The sequence below is a fragment of the Ranitomeya imitator genome, chromosome 1 (genome assembly GCF_032444005.1).
Source record: "Ranitomeya imitator isolate aRanImi1 chromosome 1, aRanImi1.pri, whole genome shotgun sequence".
Lineage (NCBI taxonomy): Eukaryota > Metazoa > Chordata > Amphibia > Anura > Dendrobatidae > Ranitomeya > Ranitomeya imitator.
In genome coordinates, this window is record NC_091282.1 from 272,442,304 (window position 1) to 272,460,873 (window position 18,570).

At 42.6% G+C, this 18,570-nt stretch overlaps 1 protein-coding gene across 3 annotated transcripts in view; it reads right to left on the reverse strand.

Moving 5' to 3' along the window:
* RIMBP2 (RIMS binding protein 2) overlaps positions 1-18,570 on the reverse strand; it is a 524,709-nt gene that overhangs the window by 439,812 nt on the left and 66,327 nt on the right. For all 3 annotated transcript variants that reach the window (XM_069756050.1, XM_069756049.1, XM_069756051.1), the window contains exon 2: positions 6,017-6,157. The gene's annotated coding sequence lies outside the window, so the exon portion shown is untranslated. The remainder of the gene's footprint in view (positions 1-6,016; positions 6,158-18,570) is intronic.

An 18,570-nucleotide genomic window follows, 5' to 3' on the forward strand; every position in this document is an offset into this window, starting at 1 on the left:
AACTCCTACATAACATAGGAGTCTGGCTTACATTCTAAAAACACTCATTTGTCTTTAGAAGCTGCATAAGTATTCTTTTACAGAGGCAGCAAAGTATTTTGAGAATTAATGACACTATACTTTCTTTAGATAGGAAAGAGAGTGGACAGACAGTAGGACAAATCTGCCCCGTTCACCGAAAACAAGGTGAGAAGCTTCTATTCTGCTCCAAGCTCCAAATCTCTTCGCATTATAGACTGGCTTGTATGACGCAATGCATTTCTGTAGCCATTTCAGGAGCAGTCAGAAGATTGAGAATTCCAAAGGTTCTCCATAACATGTATGACATAGAAACCAGACACACGAATGCTATTTTGTGTAGGATGTATATCGAGGTAAAACTCCTACTTTCACCTCAAGTTGACAATTCTCCAAATCATATTATTGTTCGACAGGGAAATATGACCCTTCACCTGTTGCAGATTATGGATTATGTGAGCAACGCCAACAGGATTAGTGAGGGTTCAAACAGTTCCAAGAAGTGAATGAGTAGAGCTGTGGCACATAGGTGTGGCCTCTGATCAGTTTTAACAGGACATTTCTGTGCTGATTCTCTGGTTCAGTAAGGTTCCAGAGATTGGACTCCCAACGATTTGTAAGTTAGTACCTATCCTGTGGATAGAGGGTAAATTTAATTGTTGGAAATAATTTTTGATGTATCTTTCTTTAAGGACTTAATTGCTCAGTGGAGTCTATATTTGCAGTATGCATATCCTTCTGTATATGGCCTGCTGCACGGCACTCTATAAGTTCTGGTCCTGCCTATCTGCAGAAGGATGAAGCTTCTTCAGCAAAGTTGTGTTGGGACTATGACTGGGCAAATAATTGAGGCTTCTGAAGGACTGTCACAGAGGAGGTATAGAGAACTTGCAAGGCCCAGGAAGAGCCTGGTGCTAGTTGGGTGTCATAGCATAGTGATTTTGATTATCTATTTCTTTGGCAAAGGAGGGATCTTATAAATAGGGTTTTTCTCGCTATGCTTGTATTGTGCATTTTACCTTGTAAGGTTCTAGAGTGGAGTATGTTTATTTGAGCTTTGATAAACCAGGGTCTTAGTCATCTGGAGGAATAAACATGTCTTCATCTAACCTGTGGTGAGGTGAATAGTCCTGACAGCTGCTTTGTGGAGATGATGAGCCAATATTTGAGAGATGTGACTGAGAGAAGTAGAAAAGGGGTCACCTGTTGGAATGTGGCGTAACTTGTAGAGTTTTCAGTCAATGTTGAGGACCTGTAGTGTGTGAGAGTAAAGAGCTCAAACTCTTGGGAGGTTGCAGTTGAGTACAGTAGTAGGATTGGACGGGTCCCTGGTGGCTTGCAGAAATTACATTAAGAACGTTTGCATGGTAAGCCCAGAAATAGCTTGGTATTACAGTATTGGTTTTGTATGGTTTAGACAGTGGACAGGTGGTACTGCTTGAGACCTTGAAGGAGACACGGTTTAAGTAAATTGCTGGCTAGCTGTTGGAGTGAGTGTGTGTGTGGAGATGACTTGTAGAGAGGTCTGAAAATCCTTTAGTGTTTTGGAGACATAACTCTTGTAAAATAAATCCTTGACACACAGAGGCACTAAAAGAGGTAACAGACTGGGCCCTGGAAAAGAGCATGGTCTGAGAGAAGAGATAGAGCTAGAGCCTAGCGTGTAAGGCAGTGTTCCCCAACTCCAGTACTCAAGAGCCACCAACAGGTCATGTTTTCAGGATTTCCTTAGTATTTCACAGGTGATGGAATTCCTGCCTGTGCAGGTGATGCAATTATCACCTGGGCAATGCTAAGGAAATCTTGAAAACATGACCTGTTGGTGGCTCTTGAGGACCGGAGTTGGGGAACACTGGTGTAAGGACTGTGGTGGAGACTGTTGCTTGACAGAGGTGGAAGTGTATACATTACATGTTGTGGCAGACTGTTTATGTGGCCTATGTGAAGTAAAAGAGATCTGGACAGGACAATAGGTTAAATTCTTTGGTGTCTATTTAGTTTTATTTGCAAAGTCCACAAATTGAGTGTTGAAACTATTATGTATTTTGCGCAGTGTTAAAGTCATGTGAAGGCAAACTACACAAGGCTGTTGTGATCCGAAATTGGCAGCCATTGTCATGTGTTGTCGCTTGTACTGTATCATTCATCACCAATGCTGCCCTGTGAACTAAGATCTGCGTCATGCAGAAGAGCAATGGTGCTAAAGCACCAGCGACTGTTTCATAAGCATTATGTGCCTGTCCCTCAAATTATTATGAAAACTAATAATTTCTTTAATCCTTTCAGTATAAGCTATGTAATGGCCCTAATTTATCCAATACTTGATATGGTGAGGGATGCTGTGTAACGTTAAACTTATGGGGATTTCCATTATCAGCATGCAGTATATGACATATCCATGGGATATGCCATAAATACCTAGTAGGCGCAAGTCCCAACTTTGTAGCATCTGTCTATAGCAAAAATTTGCGACATTTTTCATACAGTTTGATTGAGAGGTGTGCGACTTTTTCTGAAATTCTAATAGAATTTAGTGCAGACAGGCATAGACAAGCTGTGTGAGGGTATAACATATGAATGTCTAATACATATTTACTACCTAATGGATCCTTTTTCAATTGTTTTAAATGCTTACCTGCTTGAATACTAGTTCTGTTCTAGCTCCATGATTCACCACTAACCACGCTATTAAAAGGCTTGTGTTTTTTATGAATGTAGCATTTACAAGCCTGCAGAGATCTGAAATGCCTGATAATCTCTGTTTCTGTAGGCTATATTACCCTAATCATATGCTCATACAGCTGTAATTCTTGTAGAGAAAAGGGACATAAAAGGTGCTAATATTATACTGCTTTAGAATCATAGTAACAATAAACACCCTGTAATTATTTTACAGGCGCAGTGTCATAGTGTTAGCGTTTAATTGATTTCCTTTTGTAGGGAGATCTAAAATTGTATATAAAAAAAAAAAACTATAGAAATACAGTATATGGTATATATTGGTTATTTACAATATGGTGTGTTTTATGCCACCTTTTTTACCTCTTCATTTTTAACTTTTACTGGTGTTAAAGGGGTTGGCCTCTACTTTTTTAACTCCTTAGAATAGGGCCATCAGTATCAGAACGGGCAGGGTGCCGGTGTGGCACCCCTACAGATCAGCTGTTACTAGCGCTGTTCGGAAATTTTCAAATGGTGCCTGAACACAGCAGCTCCGTCAAAACTATGGCGGCCGCAGCCGAGTACTGCAGATCCAACCCTGAATAGGAGTGAACCTGCACTACCCGGCCACGGCCGCTTTAGTCTTGACCAAACTGTTGGGTTCCGAAGCCACCTGAGAACCTTTGGCCACCTCCAGTAACTGACCGGCGGGCTACTAGGTGTCGCCACCCCATTGATTAGATATTGATGGCCTATTCTCTATCAATAAAAAAAGTAGTGGCCAAATCCTTTGATATTTAACTTATACTTAAATGCTGTCCTTGCGGAGGTGATCTGAGCGTTGTATGGAAGTGAAAATTCCAGTAGCCTGGCAGACCAAGCCTTTATAGGTCATATTGCTGCAGGTAAAGGGAATGTTTTACATATGATAATATTGGAATTTCTACTTAAGCAACTGTTACTGTAGACTTTACCATGCCTTAAAAATTCACTTTAAAATAGCTTGCGTGCTCTTATAATTCTTTAAAGTGGTCTTATAATAAGTATTACCAGTAAGATCCTACTATATTTCATATGTTTCAAACTCTTTCATGTATTTTTAGGGTTAAGCTTTTTTTTTTTAGCACAGATTAAAATAGCCATTCCTGATGTTCTCTAGCTGCCATAATTACTGTATGATGTAAATTTAGGGCATAATTGGTATTATAACATGTCCATGTCCGTAAAAACCAACCAGTACTAAGTAGTAATCAAATGTTGAAAATATTTGAAGAAATTAAAATTAAAACTTAGAAGCACCATCCAGAGATTAGTCACATTTCCAAAAGTATACAGCATGGGATTAAAACTAAAGAAAAAGAGATAATAGCCAAAAAAAACATCGTAAATTTGAAAGGGACAAGATAACTTATAACTCTGACATAGTACGCACAGAGAGGAGAGAAGAAGTTTTTAAGGTTATTGATGAAATTAACTGTACCAATAGCATGGAAGAAAATGTGCTTTCCGTCTACAACTCGAAGTCTGATCAGAGTGTGCTTAGCATAATCGGACCAATTTTAACGGATGGAGAACATACGGCCATCGGCACCTGCCCTTAGTTAAACTGTACACCATAACTATCAGCTGCTGGTTATAGTAAAGAAACTCTGGAATATATTCCCCAAACTTGTTGTGAGGCTGTTGGGCCAAATCTTAATATTTGAAATTTATTCTTATTTGAGCTTTGTAAAAAAAATGCAGAAAAAAGGATGAAAGTAACATTTTACACATACTGTAAATGGGAATCTTACACATCCTTGTGTGAGGCCATTGTTGGGTTAAGGTGTGAAATGTCTCTTGTCTGCATCTATTTCCCAACAGACTGGGCTGCACATGTTTCTGTTCAGTCCTGTGCCGCCGGTTTATCGGCAGCTGTAGTCAATGGGACTTGCCTCCGTCACTAAGTAACTAAAAGGAGCCTGGCCATGGTCTCTGCCTTATTTATGTGCTGAGCAGATTAATGAAGGGATAATAACAATGCTCCTGGAAGAGGGAGGCAGATTCGATGTCTCTGTAATGTATGTAGGTGTCATAGTACTGTAAATGAGAGCAGTCTTTTGTACATTCACCTTTGCACCTTAAGACAGTAAGGTAGGTAATATTGTTGATAGTGATAAGTTTTAATTTATAACGAAGATTATCAAACTGAAGCTTTATCTGTTGGAACAACATTATAAATATAGTGAAGAACTAAATTTCATGGGGATGCTCACCAAATCTTTCAGCAGACATAAATTTCTATGTAGTTAGACCACAAAATTGTGAAAAGCAATAGCATCTGTTCTGGCAACTGGCATGTTGTCAAGGTGGACCTGATTTGCCCAGATTACAATCTGTCAAAAAACAGTTACTCTTTTCACATTACGGCAACATACGCACTGATGTCATGTACTTAGGATGGTATATCACTGTGTTAACACAGTCCCGTTCTTCCACCGATCAAACATTTATAAAATATGAGTTACAACCCTAGACAATCCTTGACATTGGGGGGGTCAAGTAATCACAAAAGGTGCCCATGATGACGCCATTAGAATGCCAGTCGTTAAACTGCCCAGGCTCATCTGCCATTGACTACTAAAATAGACATCAGACCAAGGAAGTGCAGATCTTTTTGTTGATCTCAAGATATGATAAATGGATTGCCTGTTGACCCAACAATAAGAAAACTACAAACCTCATTTATTGAATGAAGTATAAATTCCTTATCTGTATTTGTTTGCAAAGGAAGCGCAGTACACACAGGGTATAGTAGCTGAATAAACCTTTCCAGACAATGTAGCTCACTTTATCACCACCATCTACAGTTACCAACTTGTCAATAGAAGTAACCTACAAAAGCCACTACATGACTTTTCATCTGGTCTTTTCAGACAATTTAATGAGTGAGGGACTTCCCGAATGTCCACAAAAACTATCAATTTTCAGAGGAAGCGAGTAGTGGACATCTTGGCTTCCAACTTGCTTAACATCGGCCAGGATATAAGTTGCAGACAGCATACAGAAGTGTTTGTCAGCTGCCTATCTCCTCCTTTAATTATGGTTAAGGAAGATGGCTGTCATCTTCTTAAAGCTTTCTTATACCTCTGGCAGTTTTTAAAATTGTAGCTGTCAATCCATATGATAGTAAAGTAGATATTCCCCCAATTAGAATAGCTCAACACCCTTGTACCACTCTGGAAACGAAAGAAAAAAATTGCAACAGGTCAAGACTAAACCACATTGACCAGATAACAAATCCAGAGTGAGAATAGAAATAAACAAGATAGGTCAAGAAATGTATTAAGAAACTTACTAGAAAGCTCCACTGCACCTTCTCTGGAGATACTGAAGTGACATCAGATTTAAATGAGCGGGTTTTCTCCTCTAGGAGATGAATCTGGTGGTATGTTCTGTGTTGCACGGATGGTGGTAGGCACTGGAGATCATTTCTCAACTGCTGAGAAAAAGGAAAAATTGACAGATTGCGTAAAAGAAATAGGAGCATTCATACATTAATTTATCAGATAAAATTGGAAACGTTAAATATGAGGAGCAAGCATAATCTATCAACTTTCTTTTGGCTTTTCTTGAGCTGCGTGACAACCAATGAGGCCATGAAATGGATTGCTAAAAAGGCATACTTGGCTAACAATGCTACTAGTGTTCTAGTATCATTTCCAGTGGGTTTTCCCATCTTAAATACATACAGCATATCAACATGTTACACCATAACTGTCCAATAAGTGAAAGTCCCAAAACTCTACTGCCCTTCTCTACTGAACGAGTGAATGTCTGACACTTTCCACCAGGTGAGATGGCCAGTGGAAGATGCATCCAGACATAAGCGAAATAGAGTGGTGGCCTAACATTTGTACAGTTTTCTCTAGTCAAGGCTATATGAGTTAGAGAAACAGCCAAGCAATCTTACTACCTTTATGTTCACTCTGCAACCTGAATGTGGCATCCTGTTTAAGTAATTGCTACAAATCGACATTTTTTAACACTGTGGTTTATGTTAAGGTCTAATCACTTGAGAACATGTCCCAGGTCAGTTGTGTGGTATTTCTATCTATTGTGAAATAGTCGCAGCTCTCATTATTGCCACTGCAGATGACTAATTTACCCCAAACATACAGGCACATTTTACACTCTATGACAGGGAATGATGCACAACTGCAAATTCGATACAAGCATGTTGTCCTGTAATTGAGCTGTAGGGTACTCGGCCATATCTGCTCATTACTTTTAATTAGGATTACATTGGCAATTCTTTTTTAAAACACAAACTGGTGAGGTGTGGTTTTGATGTGACCAATATACTGAATAATTAAGTAATGATTAATATTGCAAGATGAAATCTTCAATTAGAGGAATAGATAGAATGATAAAAAAAGTACTTAATTAGAGACTAAAGCTGTTTAAACACATTGGATAAATGTGAGCATATCCCGGAAACACTTTTTGGCTCTGTTGACATATTTTTTCATTATGTCCTGACTCCATGGTATGGAGAGTTTCAGATGTCTAAAAAACTCATAACAGCCTAAAATTACATACTGTACCTTTTTCTTCACTACAGCAGTGAAGCACAGGAGGAATACAGTTAAAACAAAACTATACCACCTGAAGAGATGAGCGAATCAATTAGATGCAAATGGACTTTGTACGGAATTTGAAGGAGTTTGCTTAATCTGGCAAATTTAAACAATTATTTACTTCTCATGACCATGATTTTCGCCACTATTTTACAGATTTCCGGAAAAGCTCACATGACGTCAGGTGGGCTTCCCCATAATGTTTTGCAGATGTCACATCACATGATACAGCACAGTCAATCCGCCTTTGTAAAATCAGAAACAGGAAATCTTGCAACCATTTTGGGATGAACCTGGATCATGAGAGGACGTCACACCTCAAGCTTAGCCAAAGAGATAAAGCCATGAAACACAAATGAAATAGCACAGCAGTGAAGATTAGTATGCAATGAAAAGACAAAAGAGTCATACACGATTTCCAAGGAAATTGGACTCTTTGGAGCACTTTTGATTCAGGCACAATGAATCAAAGTAAGTCGAATTTTCTTGGAAAATTTGATGAATCTGGAGAATTTGAATTTCAAAAGATTCAATCATCTCTATTCATCAGGTATACACTTTAATAATGGGAGCATATACCACTATACGCCTATACAGTAGCATACATAGAGACTTTTTTCACTGGAATACTCCCGGCATATAGATTTGATTGAAAGAGTGAAATGTGAGCGGACATCTTAAAACTGCAGACAGTAGCAGAAATGAAAAATGAACACATTTGATTTTTTGGGGAATAAACATTAGGAATGCCTGTAGCTATGTACAGCACACTATACTCCTGTTTTGGCCTAATAATTACTGTATACACTGGAAAATCTATGTACATGCTGAACATGTCCTCTCCATAACATGGTCAACACATGCCAAAAAGGGTTACATGTCCTAGTGGTAGGCATCCATGTTTTTTTACTTTATTGAAAACCATACTCATCAATATTTTTCAAGCCAGAGGTTTCCTTCATAAAACCTAGAGCGTGGAGATTGTTTTACATTGATATATCTGTATCATTATTTCCCATACTTAAAGATATGTTGTAAATCCACACGAGGTGCAAAAAAAAGGCCCCAATCCACTTATGTGTGAAATCTGCAGCAATATTCACCAGTGTATTCCACCCAGGAGTGGACACAGATGGAAGAGGTCCCTGTGTAAGATCAGTATATGGACCCTTGGCAGTCCAATACTCATCATAATGCATAATCCCACCTGCTTTGGAGGTAAAAGTGGCCTCCTAACCTTTTGGCCCCTATACAGATGCACAGGTTGAACCCATGGTATGTTCACCCAACTACTGTACATAAGAAAATCAGCAGCATTGGTCAAGGGTTCCATGTGGACGGACCTTCATTGTTTGCCATACTGCTTTTTAGTGCACACAGTCATGAAACTACTAACTACGCACAGTGAAATGAATACGGTCATCAAAAATAAATGAAAAATATGTTTTTACCCTAAATGTAAATCATTACTCAACCCAATGGATGTTTTATCAATGGATTAATATTCTAAAGATAAATCCACACAGCATGTTACTGTAAGCAAGACCAAGCTGCTGCCAGTAATCTGCACCCATAAATCTCATAGGTTATTCGTTAACAGCCAATAATATTGTGACAAACACAAATTTACTGCAGTTTTAGTATTGATCCTCTTATTTTATGCACCTTACATGGCGTGTTAACTGCAGCTTGGCTCAGGCAAGAGGCCTGCTACCTTTACTAAGCCTGTGATGGGGTCTTTTATTTATTCATAACCCGTACGCAGAGCAGGTTGGCTGTTATCTTGACATGTAACTAAATCCCTGGCAATGTGCAGGGGGAAGGGCTGGGCTCAGGCGCAAAGCTCAGACACCCGGAATACAGCAGTAACTGAGGGTCTCACCATGGTGCCTATCGCTCCATTGGCATGCCCTTCCAGGGCAGTGGGGGTGGTCCAGTCTTAAAGGGGATGTCACGGCGGCTGCGACCCGGTCCGTGGCCCTGGGCGTCCAATTAAAGGGGGATAGGTCTTTTAAGGGGAATTGTGGTAAATTCTGTTGTGTCGCCACCTGAGGTGTTCGGTCAATAGTGGGACCAACGCTGCATTAAAGGGGTCCTCTGGGGGATGTTGTCGCAGCAACGATGGTAACGATTCCCACAGATGAAGCGGGGTCCCCAGACAGAGGTCCTGAAGTGTATTGCGATGATGGTGTAGTCCGGTAAAATGAGTAAAGGACACAAGTTGTATGTCTTTACATGGTAGTTAGAAGGCCACAGTCCAGATTCTCCTTCCCGGTTGAGGTCCGTAAGCCTTTCCAACTAGCGCTTGCTAAAGTGAAGTCCCTGCTGCCTGAAGCTCTCTGCAGAGTCCTCTATTCCCCCTGTCCTGTGACAGGTACCTGCATGACGGGCAGCTTGAGCCTTTTTACAGGGACTCTATCATGCCCCGGGCTCCTTAGGTGCTGCTGCGTCTCAGGTGTGGTGTGGGCCAATTACATACAGTTCTGAGCTCCATGGTTCTGCCAAGTGTTATACAGTTCCTCAGGCTCCCTATACCTGGCACTGCGCTCTGGCTCTGAGGGTGTCCTTCCGCTGTTCCCTTCTGAGCCCTGTCTCTCTCCTCTGCTCCTTTCCTCTGTAGCTCCACCACATACAACAACCCTTCAGGTTCTCTCTCTTCCAGAGGCTGCAGCTCCCTCGTGGCTGCCAGGCCTCTCTGTCTGCACTCAGTTCCAGACTTCCTTCTTCTAACTCTCCCTCCTGGAGACTAACTGTCTCCGTCCACTGTGTCTCCCAGACTGTCAAACTCCTCCTCCAGGTCAGGATACATATAGCTTAGGGAAGTGCGCCTGAATCCGGGTCCTGAGCTCCTCCTCCTGGCCTGGATTAGGAATGTGTTGTATGTGGGTGCCTTACCTGGTAAAGAGAACTCCATTGCCTCTGAGCATGACATTACCCTCCCTGAAAGGAAAGCAACAACATCACTGCAGCAACCGGTCACCTGGGGTGCTGCACCATCATACACCTTGAGAGAGATCCTATTACTGTTAGACTTGGGACAATATTACATGTCATGGGCAATGTGTGTAACTAAGGTAATATCATCCTTGGGACCATACTCCTATCCTAGACAAAGAAAAATCACTTGTCTGCCACTTGGAACTTGGAAAAAGATTTTCAAATCAATTTTTTTTTATAAATAAAAGTGAAATAAAACATCTTCTTGATAACCTTAAACAAGCCTTCCTCCCATCAAAGTTTTCATCCTCTTAAGATATTGCAGTCATCATATTATATGGCACTGTGTACTTACAGTTATTCATTTTGCCCTTCTACCCAGTTAATTTCTGTCTTTTCCATTAGGTCTACGACATCACATGATTAAAACTGACTAGCTGAATCCTACTAAGCTCTAAGTAGAAATAGTCACATTTTCTGCATGAGTCATCATTAGAACTGAGTTGTTGATATGACGTCACTTCTGCAACCAAAACTCTAAGACCGGAGCAGCCTAAGGCTATATTCACACTTTGCGGATTTTGCTGCGGATCCGCAGCGGATTTGACCGCTGCGGATCCGCAGCAGTTTCCCATGAGTTTACATTTCAATGTAAACCTATGGGAAACAAAAAACGCTGTGCACATGCTGCAGAAAAATCCGCGCGGAAACGCTGCGGATTACATTCCGCAGCATGTCACTTCTTTTCTGCGGATTTTCAGCTGCTCCAATAGAAAACTGCAGTTGAAAATCCGCAGAAGAAAACGCAGTAAAAACCGCGATAAATCCGCAGTGAAAACGCGCTGCGGTTTTCACTGCGGATTTTGGAATTCTGCTGCGGAAAAATCCGCAGTGGAATCTGCAAAGTGTGAACATAGCCTTAGAGAGCAGGTGCTGGACCCAGGGAGAGTGAGAACTATAGAAAACAGCAAAAGGTTGAAACCAACCACAATTTTTATAAAAGCCAAGGGTACCAAAAAATATGAATGTAAATAGCACAATAAAGGGACCTAAAACATAACATTTAATACACTAGTTAAAAATGAAATAACCCAATACACAGACAAACATGTATAATACCAACAGTTGGTCAAACAGTTATCCAAGGAAATCACAGAGAAACGGTACTTAAAGCAGAAAAATACTCAAATTTACAACTGCTTCTCCTGCTAGCATGTCCTTACCCAAAGCTCCAAAAAAACGGCTCAATGAGGGTATATAATAATGCTGCTATTTGTACCTGTGTGCTTTTGCTCAGAAATGTGACATCTAAACAGTATCATCAATTCTCACTGCATCTGCAAAAGTCACTAACACAAAAAATGCACCATAAAGTATGGAACAATCTCACCCGTTCCTGAAGAAGCCATACAAGGGATGCACTCCACCACTCAGTCATTTAGGAGATTCAGAAATTCGGTATAACACTCCATAGACCATTTCTTATTCAGGACCACCTCCTCCTGAGAACTATCTCATTTTGTAATTTTATAGGAAAGGAACAATTTGGGGTCCACTTTTATAAAAGTGGAAAACTCCTTCAAAGCACATGAGGTGTATACATTGGATGTCCTTAAAAAAAACTGATCACCATGAAACTGCAGTCCAACCTGCAAGCACCATGATATAGAGCAGGGGGAGCTGAGCAGACTCATACATCGTTTGGTGAGAAGATATTCAGTATAACCCATGATTTAATCCTTAAGGCTTGGCAGAAAACGCAGGTCAGAATCTGCTCCTTTTTTGGTATGTGCACACATAGTAACATAGTAACATAGTTAGTAAGGCCGAAAAAAGACATTTGTCCATGCAGTTCAGCCTATATTCCATCATAATAAATGCCCAGATCTACGTCCTTCTACAGAACCTAATAATTGTATGATAGAATATTGTTCTGCTCCAGGAAGACATCCAGGCCTCTCTTGAACCCCTCGACTGAGTTCGCCATCACCACCTCCTCAGGCAAGCAATTCCAGATTCTCACCGCCCTAACAGTAAAGAATCCTCTTCTATGTTGGTGGAAAAACCTTCTATCCTCCAGACGCAAAGAATGTCCCCTTGTGCCCGTCACCTTCCTTGGTATAAACAGATCCTCAGCGAGATATTTGTATTGTCCCCTTATATACTTACTAGATTGTGGCCCGATTCTAACGCATCAGGTATTCTACAATATGCATGTCCCCGTAGTATATGGACAATGATGATTCCAGAATTCGCAGCAGACTGTGCCCGTCGCTGATTGGTCGAGGCAACCTTCATGACATCATCGTCGCCATGGCAACCATTATGACAGCTACGTCGATACTGTGCCCGTCGCTGAATCAGAAACGTGGGATTTCTACGTCCTTTATGACATCATCGTCGCTGTGCCCTTTGCTGATTGGTCGAGGCCTGGCGACCTCGACCAATCAGAGACGCAGGATGTCTACGTCCTTTATGACATCATCGTCGCTGTGCCCGTCGCTGATTGGTCGAGGTCTGGCGGCCTCGACCAATCAGAGATGCGGGATTTCTACGTCGATACTGTGCCCGTCGCTGATTGGTCGAGGCCTGTCGGCCTCGACCAATCAGAGACGCGGGATTTCCAGGACAGACAGACAGACGGAAAAACCCTTAGACAATTATATATATAGATACATGGTTATTAGATCGCCTACTGGACAGAAAATCTCAGAGAGCAGAGGATTAAATGCTTAAATCACGGGTTATACTGAATCTTTTCCCACAAAACTATATATCAACCTAACTCAGCAAACCCTGATCTATAAGGCCCCCTCACATGTCCTTGTTTCCTGTACGTATGGTATCTGTTTTTTTCATGGATACCACATGTACCTGTTCTATGGTGCTAAGCAGATGTCCATGTTTTAACATGGATCGTGTGTCTGGGCAAAACACAAGGAGACATATCCGTTTTCTGGCATCACGGATGACAAGGGCCAACACAAGTCTGTGAGTCCATGAAAAACACGGACAGCACACGAACAGCATCCATGTCCTTGTGCTGCAAAGTATAGGAGAAGCTTTGCAATTTCTCTCTTTATAACACTGATGACCCTACTGATGGCAAAAGCGGACACACGGATAACATGCTGATGGAAAACACGGATGATACCGGTACCGTTTTTTCACGTATGTGTTTTATACAGTTCTATGATGGCCGCCGTCTGGGCCTTCACCAACATGGATGCCACAGTGCGCACGCGCTGTTTGATTTGCGCACTGTTTCTCCATCCCATTGGCTATCTCCTGTGACGATGTGCGCATGCTCCATGACGTCACCCGGCAAGATTTTGCCGTATGCACACACCGTACTGACGGCCTCTATAGGAGATGTGTATTTCCGGTCTGTGCTTCTCGGGGCGCGTGCGCCGCATCTGCTGGCAATTGGGGGCAGCTCTATTTAAACCCAGGGGACACAACATACGCTACTCCCCTTCTTGAAGAAGCACTTACGGTAAACGCGCGTCAAGGGGTCACAGCAGGAGGACCTAAAATACTATCGATTATGGGTGAGTGATGGCATCCTATTGGGACTTTTAGGGGGTCTGGGGATCCTATTGTTTATGGCAGCGTCTATAGGAGTCTATGCATGGAACCTGGATGTTAGATCTATTTGGATTATACCTTTCCTCCCCCTCCCCCGTTTCAGAGTTTGCTATACTTACCCGTGTATACGTTACACAGTTGGTCCAGATAGCTTGCTGTGCTAGCAGGTTCCTTGTATTTTTTCCTCTTTGCATTTTGCCCTGTGATTGGGCTGGTATTATAGATTTTTAAGTGCATTAATAAAATGATTGTTTTATCTTTTCAATCTATTGGTGTTCATTGTACTCCATGTCCTCTAGTTTTTCATCAGATCTATGATGGAGGTCTAACGCATTGCCGGCAGACTGGACTGCATTTCCCTGGTGACAGGTTCCTTTTAAGAGAACTCGTCCCAGAAAAATGAAAATGGAAGATGATAAAATGATATTATCAGGTTGAGTACATTTTACACCATTATATTCAGGAGGAACGTGAACTTGAATCCTGATAGCAGACTAGAAGCAGCCCAGACTCACAGATAAGGAGCAGGAGACAGACTTCATGTAGGCCACAGATCACTCCACTTGTTCCCAGGTAAAGTAATTACATGATGTTATAAAACTCTGACTGCCGGGGATATTAAGAGCCTGCCTGCGTGATTACCCGCTGTTATCTGAAACAAACCGACCTCCTGCATAACATCTGCCTTAATTCCATAGAAAACATGACAGGCAGCTCCATCCAGCAACAGCTGTCACAGTTATATTAAGTTTGCTACTTCAGCGCTGCAAAATCTGCTTCAACCGAATATTTTCCTATATTGTTTCTCAAAAAGAAAAAAAAAACTGGTTGAAGTGATCCACATTGCTAAATAACCATACTTCCTTTCTAATAATAATCTAGTCATTATCCTTGATGGAGCAATTGTATGTCATCTACTGAATGTGCACATAATGGATCACATCTGCTCTGATCCGTTATCTTGTTGCCCTCAGACAATTATGAATAAAACTTCTGAGAGAACGGCAAAAAGCAGACTGCGAGAATCATATTTCACATTGCAAGTTAACAAAAGGTCAAAAAGCTTGATGCTTTGTCACTGATGATTGGATCTGAAAGCTGAACTGCTATTTAAATATTTATAGGGTAGTGTTGTGAGAGCAGCATGCATACTATTCCTTCTAGATGTCTGTATAGCCGGATCTGGTGTGTCGGATATACCTGCACGCAGGCTCGGACTGGCCGATAGGTGAACAGGTAAATTCCCCGGGGGGCCTCTGCACAGATGAATACACTGATTCACAACCTACAAACTAAGTATCTCATTCATTCAACAAACTACCCAGTCTATTAATACTACAGGTACATTTGTGAATGAGGGTAATGTAATATTTGCGCAGAGCTGAGCAGTGGGCCCCTGGAGTCAAAGTCACTGGTCGACCCTTGGCACCCCAGTCAGACATTGTCTGCATGGTTCAGCATATTGCAAAATACTGTCAATAATGATCATCCTTATAAATTAGCCTACTTTTTAGGGAAATTTGGGTAAATGGTTTCATATCCACTCGTATCAAAACTAGGGTATTTGTCACTCCAAAGGGGGCTAATTCATCTTAATTTAGAGCCAAATCTGTTGCACCAGGTTCTCCAGGCAGTCAACACTTCATCTTAAAGACTGGTGTGGCACAGCCACCACTCAAGGAGAAGGCACTGTAGCTGTGCTTTTTTGTTCCAGTTGGGCTCTCAGAACAATGCTACCATATGGACCATAATCCGTACAAATCTGGACATAAAAATGAGCCAAAAGCCAAGTTAGTTAGTGTTAGTAGAATATTTTTCTAAAATTTCCAGTGTATTGCAAAAAGACTGATCAATCATTTGTATGTATGATATATGTGCTAAACATACAACAATCTGTCAACTTACTAAACTAAGTAAAGCACATCAACACAGATGAAAACCTCTACAGCTCCTCCAAGAACCGGGAATCGCTTCTACACCACTGTCAATAGGTTACTGTAGCATAAAATGTCCATGATAATGTTCAAGAAAAAGAAAACCCCAAAAGAATAGACCCCTAAAAAAATAACTTTTATTAATCTGTTTAAGGGTATGTGCACACATTGCGGTTTTTACTGCGGATCCGCAGCGTTTTTGACGCTGCGGATCCGCAGCAGTTTTCCATGCGGTGTACAGTACCATGTTAACCTATGGAAAACAAAAACTGCTGAGCACATGCTGCGGAAAAAAACGCGCGGTTTAACACCTGCTCCATATTAAAAAAACGCAGGTGTAAAACCGCAGTAGAATCCGCACAAAAACTGCGGAAAATCAGCAGAAAATCCGCGATAAATCCGCAGGAAAAACACAGTGATTTTGCCCTGCGGATTTATCAAAATCAGTGCTGAAAAATCCGCACACCAGGACGCAGCAAGGGCACATACCCTTAAAGTATACTACTCGAAAAAAAAAACAACTCTTCTAAAAATATTATAGAGAGATAATCAATGCCATCCATGGTTCAGTCCAGAACACAATCAGCTACCGTATATGCATCAAAATATGGTTTTGGGGACTATCGATTCCCTAAGAAGTCCCTATCAAATGCCCTACCTGATAGCGGAACTTGACACCCTAGGTAGAACGATATGGCGCCCCCTCTCCACATTGGTATCTCTGGACACCCTATCACCCCCAATACTACAAAAAAGGGATAGAGCACATTCAAATATATAGATGTATAAAGTTAGTAATGTCCCATAATCAGGAGCATTCAAAAATGATACTTATCAGCCATGATGATTAGCAAAAGATTCCCTCATTCCATCAATGTTCCCCCTGTTAATATCCATCACTGGACGCCTCCCCCTTTTCCTGCACATGACAGGGTCCTTCTCGTGCAGGCGCGCAGGGCCTGTGATGACGTCACGGTCACATGACAGGTGACAGGTCACGGCAGGTCCTTCTCCCATACCATCTTTGCCACCGGAACCTGCAACGGAAGATGGCGGCCGGCGCGAGCGAATAAGGGGGGTGAGTATAGCAGGTTTTTTTTTTATTATTATTTTTAACATTACATATTTTACTATTGACGCTGCATAGGCAGCGTCAATAGTGAAAAGTTGGGGACACACAGGGTTAATAGCGGTGGTAACAGTGCGTTACCCGCGGCATAACGCGGTCCATTACCGCTGGCATTAACCCTGTGCTAGCGGTGACCGGAGGGGAGTATGCGGGCGACAGGCACTGACTGCGGGGAGTAAGGAGCGGCCATTTTCTTCCGGACTGTGTTAGGGTTGGCGGAACGCACCAAATATATTGTTTATTAAAAGTAATTAGTGCGTTCGCAACCCGGGATCCACCGTGCAGGAAAGTACCTGCTGCTAAATAATGGTGGCTCTATATGGCGGTATATACCAACTCTGTTAGCTTCACAGAGTAACCGCGAGAGATGAGCTCTGTGCCCTGTTAGACTTTCACAGAGGCAAAGGCCAACTACCCAGATGTGAGCAGTGAGTGGTCATGCATGCATACACAATCTCCTCGCCGGAGGAGCCAGCATTCTAGGGGCTTATTTCAGCCGGGTCCCTGAACCCTCTTATACACAATCTCCTCGCCGGAGGTGCCAGCATTCTAGGGGCTTATTTCAGCCGGGTCCCTGAACACATACAAACACATGACCACATTGGCGCAAAGCATATAGCAAAAGACAATACTAGCGCATGGCCGTGCGGTCATGCGCAGTTTATATAGTTGCAGCACAGGAAGCTGCTACTGAAGTTTTTGCCCTTTCAGGACCTTCCAGAAGGACCAATGGAAAGTGCTGCAGTACCTGAGCATGTTTTGCCCTTTCAGGACCTACCAGAAGGACCAATGGAATGTACTGCAGCACCTGAGCATGTGACCGAACATGTGGCCCTCGACCTCCAATGGGAGACCCTGCCCTGGGCATGCTCAGTGTGAGTAAACAAGGACTTAGTCCCAGAGAGGCTCGCTCGCCGCAGATCAGTGCAGGGTACCATAGGAATGCCAGAAAAGGCAGTAGTGACCCTATGCACCGAATCAGCCCCAGCGAGACGCTGGGAGCGACGTCTCCGCTGAGCAGAGCCCACTGCGGCCGATACCGAAAGGGAGACCGCAGCAGACACGGATCGAGATTCCCCCTGTGCAGCAGAGGAAACTCGACTCCTAACATTACCCCCCCTCCTAGGGCCCCCCCCTCCTTGAGCCTCACTACGCTCAAAAGCTGCGATAAGCAGCGGAGCCCGAATGTGCTCCACAGGCTCCCAGGTTCTATCCTCTGGGCCGTGACCTTTCCAGTCCACCAGATAAAATTTCTTGTCACGTACCACCTTGCACCCCACAACAGCATTCACCTCAAACTCATCCGTGGATGAACCCGATGTCCCAGCAGATGACTCAGAAAACCGGGACAAATGAACGGGCTTTAAGAGGGAAACGTGGAAAGTATCGGTGATACCAAGGCGTGGAGGAATAGCCAAACGGTAGACCACAGGGTTGACCTGTTCCAGAACCTTAAACGGGCCAATGTAGCGAGGAGCAAACTTAGTGGACTCAACTCGCAGCCTGATATTATGGGCGGAGAGCCACACTAAGTCGCCAGGAGCAAAGACCGGAGCGGGGCGCCGGTGTGTATCAGCCGAAACCCTCATTCTCTCCTTGGAGGCCCGGATGGCATCCTGAGTGCGGTCCCAGATGTCACGTGCCTCCACCGCCCAGTCTGCCACCCTAGAATCGGTGGATGACA